Source organism: Adiantum capillus-veneris, chromosome 26 (genome assembly GCF_014529385.1).
Source record: "Adiantum capillus-veneris isolate H3 chromosome 26, ASM1452938v2, whole genome shotgun sequence".
Lineage (NCBI taxonomy): Eukaryota > Viridiplantae > Streptophyta > Polypodiopsida > Polypodiales > Pteridaceae > Adiantum > Adiantum capillus-veneris.
This window is the reverse complement of record NC_140956.1, coordinates 11648650-11654649: the sequence shown is the minus strand read 5'-3', so window position 1 is coordinate 11654649 and position 6000 is coordinate 11648650. Positions and strand designations below refer to the sequence as shown.

Genomic DNA, 6000 nt, shown 5'->3' with positions numbered 1-6000 from the left:
CAAGTAAAAAAATTTGCACATGAAACATGCAATTACCTATAACACAATTGTGAAAAATCCATGTAAAATTTTCAACAAGGGCCCTTCCTTTTTTTCTTGAGGCTATAAAGTCAATTTTTTTAAATCATCAATCGTGGTCTTAGAAGGGTCCACTAGATGAGTATAGTTCTTGATCCTAATAGCTTCTAAAATGCAAGGTTATATGTTTAAAAGACCCTCTAGCTAACATACTTAAGCATATGAAGAGGGTTTTCTTAAACACATTGTGTGATACATGTAGCATTTAATTTAAATTTGTTAAAAAAGGACAATGAAAGTGCCATGTTTTGGTACCAAAGTAGTGTTAAGATCCCATTCTTAGTAAAAGGTCATTTTCAATCTCGCTAGTTGCTGAATGTACACTCTAGAAATGGCATTAAGCCTTCTATTTTTCTTGGTGGAGATAAATCTCATGGTTTAGCTAACCTACTCTTAAAGAATCAGAAAATTAGTATGTTGCAACCACTCTCCATGTATCATGAGCATGAAGCCAACGATCTCTGATGAAGGACGACGAGTAGTCCTTATATTGGTGAACCAAACTTCCCAAAGGTGCAATTGCATTGCGCAATCTAAGGTGTTGTGGTGCCTTAGGGCCTACCTTGAAGGAGTATTAGTTTATGGTTTTATTCTGAGAGAGAGAGAGAGAGAGAGAGAGAGAGAGAGAGAGAGAGAGAGAGAGAGAGAAAGAGATATATATTCTTCAAAGCATTGAATTTTTTTGTTCATTAGAGCCGGGTTGCACCACGGATTAGTGGGGCCAAGAAGGGTACCGCATTGCACAAGGTCGCACCCATAGGAGTAGATGAAAAGAGTTGATGTTTTTATTTTTAAATAGATCATGAGAAGTATTTGATTGGAGAAGGCAAGCCAGAGCCTTTCACTACCTAAAAGATAGCTTATTCCCCTCCTTTTTCAAAGTGTTAGTAGGGTTACTTGAGGTCTTCTATATTCATGGAGGAAAACATGGACATACATCTATTTAGTAAACACTCACCCTACTAACCCTTGGTGTGACCCAGCTCTTAGAACTAGCGAAAGTGATGAAATTGTCGGTGACATGTGGTCCCTCATAGATGCACAACTACCAGGGAGAACAGACAACGATGTCACCAATACATCTAGCCACTCCCCACGATTGTTTCCACTACATCTACGACAACTACAACTACCCACAACAATGCCATGTCATTTGCATCAATAATTATATAGCGACGTCAGCCACTGCGCCTAACAACTCCCTCCTAGTTATTGTAGGAACACCCTCATTTGGAATTCCTCATGCAACCAATCCCTACCTGACTAATTCTTATGTAGACACTTTGTGCGCTGCAGCAAGTTATACGCCACTAGGTTCTAGATCATCTAAGAAGGTCTGCTCCACTGCTGTTGGCGTTGCCATTACAGCTCAATATAGTCAGCAAGCCGAAGTTAAACACTCTCTCAATCTCTTGAATAATCACAAGACAGTCGAAAATGCAGTAGGTCCTGAAATAATGGTCCCTACTTTACATTCTTCTCTAGCCGCTGATAAGATGGCACATGATCATCACAACTTCCTATTTAGCAATATTGTGTGTGGTATGATGTTGACCCCACCAACAGCCTCTCCAACAGGCTAGATATGTTTCTGGATCATGCAAGCTACGTGGATTTGAAGGAAGTTCCGAACTTGAATTTGACGCACATGAGTCATGCAGGCATCAATACGAGGCACCCTGGCCCCGGCCCCTCCGGCTATTTCGACGTCATGACTCATTCCTGCCGCTACACTGGATGATCGAGATCACCCACACTTCAATCAAGCAGTAATCAAATTGAAAATGATGTGGGTAACCAAGACAGTATGCAATGAGTATCTGATATGCAGATGATGACTTCTCAGAACCCTCGAATGTACACGCTCTTATTGCAACAACAAGAGAAGCAGTAGAAAGTAGCAGTGGTGCAGTAGCTTGCAAGCAAGGTGGCAGATGATGATGAGGAGAATATTGTCAAACCTCTTAATGTAGTGTTGAGCGTCAACAAGGACAATATCAATATAGGACGCCCGGGTATTACCACTACTACAGCCAAGACTACATCCATTACAAGCAGTAGTCCTACTTGTACTAGCACTACAGCTACTACCAATTACAATAATATGGATGAGCGGACCTTGTAATGGAGCCCTGTGAGCTACATAAACAGTGGCAGTAGCTCCAGCAACCTCAGCCTGAGCATGAATCTACATATCTCCTCTCTTGATAGCATCCTCACTAGTTCAGACTCCCTCCTTTGGGATCTCTTCGAGTTTGGCTCCATGGTCTCTTAATAATTATATCCAAGTTTTATCTCTTCTTCATTTTGCCTTGTATTATAAAACATCCCTCCAATTTGTGTTTAGGTTTTGGCCCTGGAATAAAAGTCGATCTCATAACCTAATCACTCAACCCTTTACAAAAACACATTTCCAGAATTTTAAACTACTATCATATTATAATATACCTGCCAGATTATTAGAGTGCATGCAATTGATTGGTTAACTAGCTTCCAAATTTAAAACACTACACATATACCATCTTTCTATTGTTTTTCAAGCAAGCAAAGGTACCCCCACATGGAGGGGGTTAAATTGTGAAAGAGAAGCTGATTTGTTTGATTTAAAGTAAACACCCCCCTAATATATAACCAAAAAAAACATTATTCTAACTCTATAATTTCTTTCTATTATATTTTACCTTCGTAAGGCCTTACTGAAGCGTGGAACTCTCACGAGCAAAATTATGGACTGTTGGATATATGATTTCCTTGTAAGAGGGACATTAATGCGTATGCTACAATCCACTAGAATCACAATCATAATACAAAACATGGTTGCTACTAATTCCATGCTCTACTACATATACTCCTACCCTTTGCTTCTTTTTATAGGTGTGCTAACGCGACTATTCATATTGCTTCTAACTTGTCTTTCGAGTAGTGTATTGCCGGTGGATTGCCCTTACTAAGTACAACTATTGTTCGAGCAACAATTCTTGTTCACCATGATTCTTGTAATATCCTCTATGGATGTAACAGTGGGTGATTACCATAATTCTTTACCTTGCACTAGCCTCTATAGGATAATCTATCTCATGCTATGCTTATTGGAGCCGATTATGATATTGTCTTGTGGATGATTACTATGAGTCTTTACCTAGCACTTCACCCTTGGGGGCCCATTTCTTGGTTGTCTGCCACCTAGTGGGAGTGACCCTTCTCTTGGTGGGCTTGCACATTTAATACTTAAGTATGGCCACTTTAATATAGCCCAAACTTTTTTCTCCCTTACTCTTTGACCTGCAGTTATCTAGACATGTTGCTCATTGTATCGCGTTCCCCTCTCTGCCCGAGGATATATTACATGGCTCTATCCTCTTTTCCTCTATGTGTGGTGATTTTCATCTTCATCAATGTACCCAATTGTCTCCTTTTCCTTCTAATTAGCTGATGGACTCAACCTCATAGTGCATAGAGGTGCCTTCCTCCTCTTAATAACGATTGCACTCCACTGGTTATGGCTTGGCTTATGGGTGGTGTTGCAGAGACTTATCATTCTCCGTCCGAAGGTATGGCAATGTTTACGTTTCCTTTTCCCAATTTTCTTATTGTGCTATTGTCTATTGTAGGCTTTGCCTTGATGGTTTGTGCACTCACTCGTGCGATGATTATATGGTTGTTTTCCCCCCCTCTACATACCCAAACAATTCCCCCCAAAGAATTTGTTGATCAACACTACCTCCAATTGCTAGATTTACAAAGCTTTACATTGATGGGATGCTTCTACCAACTCCCAAAAAATCACACACAAGTGGCTATGCATTTGAGGAGTGTTAGCTGCCAGTTGCCATGCGAAGACCAAGCTTGGATGCTTTATAAAGATGAGGGGTTTTTTTCCCATCCCTCACTTAGGCTTGAATTGTTGGTGTTTTTCTACTTTCAAGAACATGGGAGAGTGAATGTAAATAATCTAAGGGGTGATACTTTGCAGGCCATTGGTTGTTGTGGACTTTAATCATTAGGATTTTGCTAATTTGGAAACATCTTAACATGTCATCTATAACATTCTACACTTGTTTCACTCTTTTCCCTATTTTTTTTAAAAAACATGTGCCTAGCTCATTGCATTTTTGAAGGATTAACATTGTTTTATTTAATGAACTCGATCACATCCTATGCATGACTAACACTTGCTTGCATTACTTGGGTGGTCTTGATTTCTAGGATACTAATGTTTGATTGAGCTGATTGTACCTCAAGAAAATGAGGCTGTAGGGAAAACTTGCGAGTTTTTCCTCCTCACTTAACATCATAGTGCTTGAGTTACTCTGTTGATTGCTTACACTAATTTTTTATTACACTTTAAAGTTACCATGGCATCTTATTGTGAGAAGGGTATGGGTTTTCAACTATGCATCTGGCATATTATTGAGGTGACTTATGGTTAAAGAAAGGTTTGATTTGTTGGGCATGCCTTCATGGGCACAAAAAAAGATGGGTTTGTCCTCATCCTTGCTACCTCAGATCCATGTCCTCGTATTGTTTGACTGGTGGGTTGGGGGTTATATTTGACAAAGAACAAGTCATCTAGCTTTTTGTAAAAATCGAGAATGCTTCAACATGGTACATATTACTAAAAATCTAGGTTTAGTTGCACCGGGTTATGGCTTTCACTAAACTCTGTTATTGCTACTTACCTCGTTGGTTCTTATTTCGGATCCTTGAAATACCAAGTCAATGTGGTTTGTTTGGAATACTTTTGGCTAGCTTTTCTGCTTTTCATGGAACACTATGACTTTACTTTTGGTCTCAGAATCTATACTGACTAGTTTTTGAAGCACCAAAGATTTGGAAACGGATATAGCAATAAGACTAGTTGCTAATGAGGTTTAATTGTTTGATCCCCTAATGTGAGGATTTTTGAAAGCATAATACAACGGAATTATTGATCATATGGAGAAAGTTCAAAAAACGTCTTGTATAAATGGACATTTTCTTTTTTGTTGGGAATATATTGGAATATTGGTCAAGCTATAGATGCCGTTTCCAGTCTCCTTGACTCTAAATTGTTGATATTGATTTAGTTGGTTTAGTTTTGGTTGCTAGTTCTTACTGGCTCGTAGTGTTTGCTCTGATTTATTTATTTTTGTTGGAGAAAAAGATATTTTCTTATTGAGCTATCTTATGACTCTTTGGTGTAGACTTCTATATTCTATTGATTCTTACTCTAGCTTTGCTTGAGTATTTGATCTAACTTGGGTAGCTTATCATATGGGCAGTTTCAACTGAGGTAGGTAGTTCACATTCTAAATTGTTTGCAATGCATTAACATTAAAAGAGATTTGGCTCTCCTTACTCGTTGACTATGGGGTATAGTTTTTTGGCTCTCCTAAGTTGTTGAATATGGGAATATTCTCTCCACGTGGTAGTTTTTGTCCCACTATTTGAAGGACTTGACTCTGGTCCATACAATAAGGTTGTAGTAGCAAAACATGTCTTCTCAAATCACAATTTGTAACTTTGCATACAAGTGGTGGTTAGCTTATGAATGGTTATAACGGTTTTTGAACTTTTGGATAAAGTAAAAGGCTACTTTAAGGCTTTCAAGATGATGTGGTTTTTACTATGAGAATGAAGTTTTGTCTTGGAAAAATTCAATTCGGAAATTACTCATATTTTTATACTTTTAAGTACTATTTAGGACAGCAACTAGGCTAATAATTTTTAAGTTTGATATGGATAACAATTGATATGTTCTTTGACACCTGCCATACGTAGCCAAGCTTAACAAAATCTATTGTCTTGACTATATGGATGCATGTGAGAATTCTATCTTTATTTAAAGAGGTTTAGCATTGTTGTAGTCCGACTATGAAGATCCCTCCTGATTCAACCTGGACAATCTCGACAGCTCCACTACTTTTGTATAGGATCATTGGA

The 6000-nt window shown here is 38.5% G+C and overlaps 1 pseudogene; it reads left to right on the top strand.

The window, feature by feature from the left end:
• The first annotated feature begins 1099 nt into the window (after nt 1-1099).
• On the top strand, nt 1100-2353 carry LOC147423000 (uncharacterized; annotated as a pseudogene).
• Nucleotides 2354-6000: the final 3647 nt, after the last annotated feature.